Source organism: Schistocerca piceifrons, chromosome 7, assembly GCF_021461385.2.
Source record: "Schistocerca piceifrons isolate TAMUIC-IGC-003096 chromosome 7, iqSchPice1.1, whole genome shotgun sequence".
Taxonomy (NCBI): Eukaryota; Metazoa; Arthropoda; class Insecta; order Orthoptera; family Acrididae; genus Schistocerca; species Schistocerca piceifrons.
The window spans coordinates 420,712,442-420,723,857 of record NC_060144.1 but is presented as its reverse complement, the minus strand read 5'-3'; positions in this window follow the sequence as shown (position 1 = coordinate 420,723,857).

Sequence of the window (11,416 nt, the reverse complement as noted above, 5' to 3'; positions counted from 1 at the left end):
AACTGCTCTTCCAAGTCCTTTGCTGTCTCTGACAGAATTACAATGTCATCGGTGAACCTTTTTTCTTCTCCATAGATTTTAATACCTACCCCGAATTTTTCTTTTGTTTACTTTATTGCTTGCTCAATATACAGATTGAATGACATCGGGGAGAGGCTACAACCCTGTCTCACTCCCTTCCCAACCACTGCTTCCCTTTCACGTCACTCGACTCTTATAACTGCCATCCGGTTTCTGTACAAATTGTAAATAGCCTTTCGCTCCCTGTATTTTAGCCCTGTCACTTTCAGAATTTGAAAGAGAGTATTCCAGTCAACTCTCTCATATGGAAATTAAAATATGTTTTCTCAATGCTTAATCCATTATTTCTGTTCTGCATGTCCTTAAAAATTTTCTCAGAAAGTATCACGATCCTACGACCACTCATTTTTCATAGGAACCCTCTCAAGATCTTGTCGAATGGACGTTGAACACTGATCTCCTCTTCCTCTCCCTCTCAAGTAGCGAAAGTTTAATTGCACCCATCCCATACATTTGTCTAGTGACATTAACTGCAATAGTAGGCCACGAAGTTCGTAGGTTTTTGAGCTTTGTCCTTTGATAAAGCACCTAGGGGTAGATGCTCGATGTAAGAATCAAGGAGTGATGATTACAAAACAACTAAAAATGGACATTCATATTTTAACAACCAAAGACATAAAACAAATCCTTTGCCCCGATGTTTCTCCTGATTTCATGATTTATCAGTTTGTTTATTCCTGGTGCTTCATTCCTCAGTTCTAGCTACACGTAACTCTTCTGTGTATTACATATTCCATTTTCATTGTTTTTCCTAGGTTTCCCTCCACCGATACTGCATCAATACCATGTTCCTTGTAACTGGCTGCTGCGACCGAGAGGTTCTAGGTACTTCAGTCCGGAAATCTCGCTGCTGCTGCGGTCGCAGGTTCGAATCGTGCCTCGGGCATGGATGTGTGTGATGTCCTTTGGTTAGTTAGGTTTAAGTAGTTCTAAGTCTACGGGACTGATGACCTCAGATGTTAAGTCCCATTGAACTTAGATCCATGTTCCTTGTACGAAAACATAGATCCCACCTGGGAACAAGGACAACTCGTGTGGTGATCGCGTTTAATTACATGAGATGTGAGGAACAGTTATAGTGTGAGCAGGAGGAAGTCAATAACAGTAAGCAGAGCGAGATCTTCTACCATCTGTTGGAAACAGATAACTTCTGATCAATGGCACAATACTAATGAATGATAGTGCCTTAGAAGGCAGAGACGAGAAAGTCGCGGGGCGTGAAGAGAGTAATGGACGAGGGTAAGGAGGATGGGGGGGTGGGGGGTGGGTGGAGGAGCAGCTAAAAAGAGCTACATACCAGAGTCGGAGTTATATTACTCTCCAATCTGCCTGTCTTTCCATCCCACAATAATTTGCATGCAGCGTCGCTCACTGTTGGTCTATACTGCATAATTAATTGCTGTAATTCGCTGGAGGACATCCTGGTATGATCCTCGCAGTTGGAATTCTACATGCGGCACCACGCCGTTCAGTGAACAGACCTGCACAATGCCAGCCATATCGTGCGTGACGTGTTTACGATGCGATACGCTATTGTCTTCGGCCTGACAGGCCCCGAGAACACAGTGCTATCTGCTGGCACGTGCTGCGGTGAGCTCTCGCTTAAACTCTGTGTTCTTGTGCTCTCCTACTTTTCTAAGTTTCACAAAACTCCATAGCCTAGGTCGACGAACATCCGCACGCTTTTCGTTCATTTCTTTCGTCAGTCGATTCGAGTCAATCCAGTTATCGACTAGTTGTACTTTGCTACGTAGCACGCGCGTCAGAATCGTCGTATTTTAAACGTTTCTGTGTGGCACATAGATAGCTAACACATACCCACGAGAAAAGTCGCGCCCATTCTAGTGATCTCGGTATGTTATTATGTCTGGCATTGGTTCGAGAAAAGTTGAGAATATTCTAGTGTTTTCATGTAAAGAGAACCTTCGAGGTCGAAAATGGAGGAGGATCGGCTTAATGGCTTAGCTCTTTCGAACACTCACCCTGAAATTGATTACTCGATTGACTATGTAATTAACCAATTTGCCAGGAAGAATGGGCGCAGAGAATTCATCATTTAAGTTAGAGAACCACCACTGTAACTTTCTTATATCATAAATGGAATTGTCTTTTATATGTGTATAATCAGTTTAAATAAAACGTACTTAAACTTTGCATGTGACTTGATCATTTTTTATTACAGTAAAAGTAAAGGTAGCTGAAGATATCTGTAGCGTACTTCCTTGAGATTTTCCTGTATCCACCACTGCTATACTGCTAGATTCACTAGCTAAATGAGTTAAGGTCTTTTAACCATAACAGTGCTGTAAAGACGTATCCCTATATGAAACACTAAGAACATGTTTCTAATGCACAGTTTTTCTAAGAAACGCTAATGTCTATTCAACCTACTCAGGCTGTAAACTCTTACTAAGAGCAAGCGTCCATGTCAAACCGATGATCCTCCGTTTAGAAATTTAGCAGCTAGCTGGTGTCACTAAGTACACATTATAAAGGGTGACTCACCTAACACTTGCGCCGCGGATATTTGAAACTGAAAAGTGCTATTGATGCGCGGTCTTCACAGAATGTATTGGTAGTCAGGGGCTCGTATTCCTAGTTAACAAACAGATTTTGCGCACCGGGGAGTCTCCCGGTCTGAGGCTCCCCCCGTCAGAGGTTCGAGTCCACCCTCGGGCATGGGTGTGTGTGTCGTCCTTAGCAAAAGTTAGTTTAAGTTAGATTATTTAGTGCGTAAGCTATGGAATCGATGACATCAGCAGTTTGGTCCCATAAGAACTTAACACAACTTTATAAAAAGTAGATTTGTATAATACTTAGAACGTGTACTTTTGTGTTGAGAGGCACCCACTAGCCTTGCTCATACTGTGGCATCAAGCAGTCAGGCCTGCAAGATGAGCGGTCTGCCAAGCGTGTGGATTTATTCTTATTTACCGTGTAACATCAATGACTGATTATGAGCTCTAGTATTCACAATTAAGCTACAAATTATTCTCCTGTTTGAATATTACGCATCGGAAACGGATAACACACATCTGACTGTTAGTAATTTACACAACTCTGATTGTTCACTACGCTCTGGCAATACCACATTTTCTTTCTTACCCAACGGCTTTGACCAACACGTGGTCATCGCACTGAATACGAATGGCTCAAATGGTTCAAATGGCTCTGAGCACTATGGACCTTAACATCTATGGTCACCAGTCACCTAGAACTTAGAACTACTTAAACCTAACTAACCTAAGTACATCACACACATCCATGCCCGAGGCAGGATTTGAACCTGCGACCTTAGCAGTCGCGCGGTTCCGGACTAAGCGCCTAGAACCGCTAGACCACCGTGGCCGGCTACGAATGGCGCACACATCATAAATTCTCGGTTCAGGACTACACACTATTCGAAGAACATGGCCACCAATCTCTTTCTTTTCACTATCTTTTTTATTCCGATAAATTCTATTGTGATTCAAAGATAACCTGAACACATCATTACATTTTATACAACAATTACAAATGAGAAACTCCGCCCAGTGGGCATGGCTTTACATTGGTGATTCTCTATCTTATGGTCTCGTAATTATCTAACGCCACAGTGCACTTTCTGGATAGGATGGTGGATCTTTTGCTATATCTCACACTTCGACTCTCACACCCATCATGACCAAAATTTCCTCCAGACCGAGCGGTACAAAAAGGAACATGCATAACCCACTGCCTCTGAAACTATCTTGCTACTCACCCATGCAAACCACACACACTTAAATTACATGAAATACGTCACACTGGCAACATACAATACATGACAAAGAATGGTCACAACGTTAGAATCACTTCACTTTCAGCTTTCCCACTTCAATTAGTATTCATCCCAGTTTCACACGACACTGCCTCACATCGTAACTTTTCTTTCCTACTACGAACTCTGGAGGATATATGCACGTCTTCCTGTGCAATGCAAGCCAAGTGGCGTTGCTGGATAGACGGCTGACTCCCCTTACTTCTCTCTCAGAGTATTAAAGTTTGAATCAAGCGTCACACGGAAACACAACACGCAAAGTAATATTAAGAACATATTCGTCACACACGCGAGTCCTCAACTGATACCATGAACGAGTACTTCTCCTTATCCTTTGTCTCATACACAGATTGAGACTCACACAGTACTCACCACGTGGAAGTACTCGTCTCCAATTTCAAGTCCTGCTCACGTCATTTCTTAAATATTTCCAACTTATAGTACCGACGCCAGTAATTCAGCTTAACTTAAGCACACGGAAGTATTTCAACTTATTGCTACACGTGGTTTCATTGTGACCGTTGGTCACTTCCGAAGGTTAGCACGATCCCCTTAATATTACCTGCCTGTCATTAATTCTCCCCCCAAAAGTTCATGAAATAGAGAAATAATTATTCCAAACTACTCTTAAGTATTTCACATGCATACCATCTCTCCACACTTTTGTCTTTACGAAGCACAACTATGACAGGTCTTACCAACACAAGATCCAGCGCCAGAGTGCTGAAACATGGCCATTCTTCAGGTCATCTCGTACCTCCGCCGAGGTGGGGGAGCACCTCGCTACCGTATTAGTCAGCCACATTTCAGGCGCTCAAAGCTCAGGTAAATTTCATCTCTTTGGTACTACCAAAGGTGACCAAAAGACTGTCTGAAATATGACCATATCTTGCACATTCACTGTCTGCAGTTAGCAGACGACCACACATTCATTCATTTCACAGATCTCACCAAATTGGATGCAGGGATTTATTTTGTGGGAGTGTACATGTGGTCAATTAAATAAATAAATTGTCATTCTTTCCTACACTGGTATCCGGCTTCGGCGTATTAAGTGAAATTGAGTTTTTATTACAAAAAATATGTTGTTCTGACACGAGTAACGAAGAATGTTGTACCTATTTTCAATGTCAGGTGTTACTGTACTCTTTCAGTGTAAATATACATTATCCGAAATGGAACAATGACTACTGACATGGTACAATAGAATGTCAGTGCTGTATTTTGCAGGACTCTAACGTGAGTCATTTACGAGATATCGTATTTTGAAAAGTTTCTGCACCGATAGTCGTTTGTAACATTCAGCCTGCGTGGTTGCTAGATACGATGTTATGTTTACTTATAGTGTGCTCGTATGTTCATTGAATGCATTGTGACTTGCTAGTCAGTTAGTGTGTGGCTGTCCAAGCAGTAGGTCGTGAGTATACGATGGAATTTACCAATCCGACGTACTCATGGCGTATGGAGAGTGTGGGAAGAATGAAGTATGTTCTCGTACAGTATATGTGGCAAGGTATCCCAACAGACATCAACGATATCGGAAATTCATTATCAACCTCCTCAACCAGTTACGTGAAAGCGGTAGTGTAACTCCTCGACAACGTAACAGAAGGGAACGAGTGAAAACAGAAGAGGGGACAATGATGTTGTGGCTGTTGTAGCTGTTGATCCACAAGTGAGCTGCAGCGCAATCGCACGAGGATGTGGCGTCAGGCCAGTGTTGGGCATCCTGCATCGACATAGATACCATACCTATCACATCTTTCTCCATTGTGGGAATCGTCTTAACGTCTGAACACGGGCATTAAGAGAGAATGCTCCAGACGTAAAATGTGTCTTGTTCAGTGATGAAGCCACATTTACCAATCACGGCCAGATAAACCGCCGAAACAAGCACTATTGGTCTGTTAACAACCCCGTTGACTTCGTCTGGTGAAATGTCAGCGTTCGTGGAATGAAAATATGTGGTTTGTGGTAGTGAATTATGGGCTCATAGGCATTTTTCATAAACGGAACACTGAACATGCACATGTATCGCAGCCTCCTAACAGAGCACATTCCAGGATGCTAGAAGACGTTACTCGTCACACTATAAGGAACCTGTGCGGCCAACATGATGGCTGTCCAGCCTATAGTGCACGAAGCCCTACAACATGACTTCACGTATTGTTTCCAAATCGTTGGACTGGATGCCGAGGACCTGTGCCTTGGCTGTCCCATTGAAGCCTGTGCACTTATTCTGTGGGAAAAGCTGAAAACACTGACTAAAAGGACTTGTCAACAACAACCGATGATATGCAACGACTTGTTACTGCACCGTGCTCGGACATCTCAACTGAAATGCCTGCAGGTGTGCATCAGTCGTTCCGTACCACACTGGAGGCTTGCATTGCCGCTGGCGGTGGTCAGTTGTCTCGTTTCTGGTCAGAACCCACATAGCTATTGTATGCGATTGTGTAGTTCTTTAGTGTGTGCTACCACAGGTATTGTACAAGTGTCGGTGCGGGAACTTTTCAGAATACGGTATCTCATAAACCACTCCAAATAGAATCCTACAACAAAGACCACTGACATCCTAATGTAGCATACTTTTAGTCTGTTAATGTCAATAGGCATTGTTCAACCTAAAAAAGTGTATGTTTGCAAAAAATGCACTTTGCAAGAATTATTACAGTCTATTGACTGGCTAACAATACGAGCCCCTGACTACCAATTCAGTCTGTAAAAACTGCAATCACTAGCACTTTCCATTTCTGCAATGTTTACGGTGCAAGTTTTAGGTGATTCACCCTGGATAAATGTGCCTCGCTATACTGAGAAACTGTAAAAACTGCTTCTACATAAACATCGAAAGGATTATTCATGATTAGGGTCGCTTCACACTGTCATCTTCTCACTTCTCTTCACCTAGTACGTAACTGAGAATGTTCCTAAAATTTTAACTTTAGCTTTCTGCTAAATTATGGTCTTCAAGAAACGTAAACAATCTGTAAATACAAATGTTTTCAATGTCTGAAGGACTTAATTCCTTTACACACCACGCCATTCACTTAGAATGTGCGACCGATCACGTTACTGCAAAATATTATGTAGAAGCTTGTAAATAGTACTGAATTACTTAAAGTATTAAGATTAATCCACTCTGTGAACTTTTTATTCACTTCTCCACATATTCTGAGAGTGTATAAATGTATGTTATTAGCTAAAACCTACTTCAAAGAATATTAGTGTTCCAAAGTATTGACGATAGCTTAAGGCAAACCTTTGATGTTACCGCCAGTTTTTTGACAATTTGGTAGTAATGTGTTTAGCTGTATTATTTGTATGAGAAATACACAATGTCATACTAGTGTATCAGAATGCTATTGTTAAAGTAAGACCGAAAGTCTGATTTTAACTAAATTTACATACACCACTGGCCATTAAAATTAATACACCACGTAGACGACTTGCTACAGACGCGAAATTTAACCGACAGGAAAAAGCTGCTGTGATATGCAAATGATTAGCTTTTCAGAGCATTCACACAAGGTTGGCGCCGGTGGCAAAATCTAGAATGTGCTGACTTGAGAAAAGTTTCCAACCGATTCCTCATACATAAACTGCAGTTTACCGGCGTTGCCTGGTGAAACGTTGTTGTGATGCCTCGTGTAAGGAGGAGAAATGCGTAACATCAAGTTTCCGAACTTGATAAAGGTCGGATTGTAGCCTATCGCAATTGCGGTTTATTGTATCGCGACAATGCTGTTCGCGTTGGTCGAGATCCAATGACTGTTAGCAGAATATGGAATCGGTGGGTTCAGGAGGGTAATACGGAACGCCGTGCTGTATCCCAACGGCCTCGTATCACTAGCAGTCGAGATGACAGTGTCTTATCCCCATGGCTGTAACGGATCGTGCAGCCACGTCTCGACCCCTGAATCAACAAATGGGGACGTTTGCAAGACAACAACCATCTGCACGAATAGTTCGACGACGTTTGCTGTAGCATGGACTATCAACTCGGAGGCCTTGGCTGCAGCTACCCTCCACGATGCATCACAGACAGACGCGCCTGCGATGGTGTACTCAACGATGAACCTGGGAGCACGAATGGCAAAACGTCATTTTTTCGGATGAATCCAGGTTCTGTTTACAGCATCATGATGGTCGCATCCGTGTTTGGTGACATCGCGGTGAACGCACATTGGAAATGTGTATTCGTCATCGCCATACTGGCGTATCACCCGGCGTGATGGTATGGGTGCCATTGGTTACACGTCTCGGTCACCTCTTGTTCGCATTGACTGCACTTTGAACAGTGGACGTTACATTTTAGATGTGTTACGACCCGTGTCTCTACCCTTCATTCGATCCCTGTTAAACCCTACATTTCAGCAATATAATGCACGACCGCATCTTGCAGGTCCTGTATGGGCCTTTCTGGATACAGTAAATGTTCGACTGCTGCCCTGGCCATCACATTCTCTAGATTTCTCACCAACTGAAAACGTCTGGTCAATGGTGGCCGAGCAACTGGCTCGTCACAATACGCCAGACACTACTCTTGATGAACTGTGGTATCGTGTTGAATCTGCATGGGCAGCTGTACCTGTACACGCCATCCAATCTCTGTTTGACTCAATGCCCAGGCGTATCAAGGCCGTTATTGCAACCAGAAGTGGTTGTTCTGGGTACTAATTTATCACTATCTATGCACTCAAATTGCGTGAAAATGTAATCACATGTCAGTTCTTGTATAATGTATTTGTCCGATGAATACCCGTTTATCATCTGCATTTCTTCTTGGTGTAGCAATTTTAATGGCCAGTAGTGTATTATCTCGGCACCACTAGTATTATCAGCTTGAGCACTGAATGGATATGAAATGACTCTGATTAAATGTTGATAAATTTTCCATATAAAAAAATTAACACTGTTTACTTGGAACTTTGTGAATGCACTTGTCTTGTAATAAAATGGCATAATCTGCGAACTTTTAAATGGCCAAGAGCAGCCTCAAATGTGGCTGACTACAATTTGACAATCATACACCACGTTGAACGGTCATTAATTTTTGATATTGTGACGTCACAAATTCTGCTGGAGATTTGCCGCCGCTTGGGCTTCTTCTTGAACTTTATTACTGTCGGCCAGCTATGATTTGCATGTGGTGACGTGTGATGCTCAAGCCACTCAAAGCTTTGCAATCTACTCTGCCCTGATCTCCGCCGGCATACAGGAAAGAATCAATTCAAGGTATTATGGAATAGTCGGGCCAATGGAATACCAGGTTTTCGCATCTGCGTAGTGCTGCTCCCAAACAGAAAACGCATTATCTACGAAGGCGTACAGAAAAGTAATGCCTCCGAATTTTTTTGTCAGTACTCTGAAAACTTTTCAATAAAACCAACTTTATTAAGATTCTACTTCCTTATTATTCATGTCTATATATTCTTAATATAGTCATCCTGGTGACGAAGAAATTTCTCCCAATGGGAGACCCGTCTGTTGGTACCGTCAATTAGATGGTTTGGCTTCGTTGTCGGAGCCATAACTCACCTCTCCTTGCACCGCTTCCTCACTAACAAAGTGAAATCCACGAAGATGTTATTTAAATTTTGGAAACACACCAAGCTCCGTCACACGTTGCTGTTAGCACTACCGTTTCCTTCATTACGAGCACGGCCAAACCAACGTCGCACATTAGTGATGTCGATATAATGATCACCCACGCTCAGCTTTCATACTTCTATAAATTTTAATTGGAGGTACGTTCCCTGCTGTTAGAAGGTGACTGATGACCTCAGATGTTAAGTCCCATAGTGCTTAGAGCCATTTGCATTAGAAACTCGATTACAGCGCGCTGTTTCTCACGCACCAACGTAGTTACGTTCCACATACCATGTTACTCGCTACATTTCGTAGTCTCCTACGGGCACAGGGTTGTAATTTGAGTCAACGAAGAGAGAAAGCCCTTCCAGTAATATGCATGACATATAATACTTCAACCGCTATTGAGAAAAGCACGCCCTCGTCCTGCTGAATGTTCCTGTGATTCTCTTTAGCGAATTCAGTTCGTCTCCAGATATATTGTGAGTTATGATGTATAACATTATTTTCATAGTTTGACAAAATTTTTGGTTGAATGTTTTCAGAAAGTGCAATATTATTGAAGTTGCTCACTAATCGTTAATGTTATGTGATTTACTAAGTAAAAAAGTAGTAGATCCCTGTTTATTCGTCAACTTTGTGCAATGTATACAGTTGGTTCTGTTGTCATGTTGTGAAGCGCAATGCAGCGTGTCGGGCAGCATGGAATACTTGGTATTTCATGAAACACGACCTGACTGGAGGTCCTGAGAACGAAGTTTAGATATTTGACGTAAACAAATAGGTGAATGTAGAACAAATCAGATCTACTACATAAATAAATAATTGTTTCCGGCTTTTATTTTTAAGTTAGTGAAGGTAACAGATTAGTTAAAGAATCAGTTTTTTTCTCTTACTGATAAGTAATTCTTTTCAGAGTTCGAATTAAAAGAAACCTCGGAATTTTATTTTCTGTAGACGAAATACCTGTTTTTCCCCAACTTTACGCGGTTGTCTGCTTTTTTACAACACTGTTCCATATTTCCCTACATCACATTAGTCTCCAAGTGCAACTTTTTTTAAAACTTTTCCTCGATAATAACTTTTTTTCTTAATTTTATGAAGAGAAATATAGATACTTATTGTTGGCTAGTTAAAGATTGTGGTAAAAGTGCCTGAGAGCTAGAACTGGTTTCAATCAGAAAATACTAGAACAAAATTAAATCGGTGTTTCTTGCTGATTCGAGGCCTGCTGTAGTTGGTTTGTGTCGTTCAGGTGTACACATAGGCTGTCTTATCAATGAGAGTATCGGTTGCTCACAATTTGATTTTCTGATACAAATCTGTGCGTGCCCTTTGGCGCCGTACTGTGTAACTAGTTACGGTCGGTAACAAGGTGGGTGGTTTCAGAATGGGAGAGTCAGCTGTAAACTGGTAATCATGCAGTAGTAAATTGAATATTCATGCATGTCACACGGAAAAAGTAATACTTGATAAAAAACTTTTCGACTGATATTCCATAATACTCGAACTTCATCTAACACATTCTGAGTAAAATAAAAACTAAAAATATTAATAACATATTATGTCCATCCTTGGTGATGTGGTTTAGGCTCTGTATAATTCCACCTTGCAATTTTTTTCTTTTTTGTGTTTGTTAATGTGTGTCATGTTGTTTTCGCTCGTGTGTGTTTCCTCTTCTTCTGTGTATTGTGTATTTTCACTTCCTACAATTCGATCGTCCATGGCGGACTATAAGAATAATTCCGAAAGAAGAGATACCATTGGTGATCTTGCAACTTTCGAAGGATGAAATTACAACGAAAACCAGACCTTTAGCTGCTAACAGCCGTTGATAAACATCAACAGGGCCAGTTGAAAATGTTCGCCCCGACCGGGACTCGAATCCGTGATCTCCTGTTTACATGGCAGACGCTCTATCCGACTAAGCCACCAAGGACACAG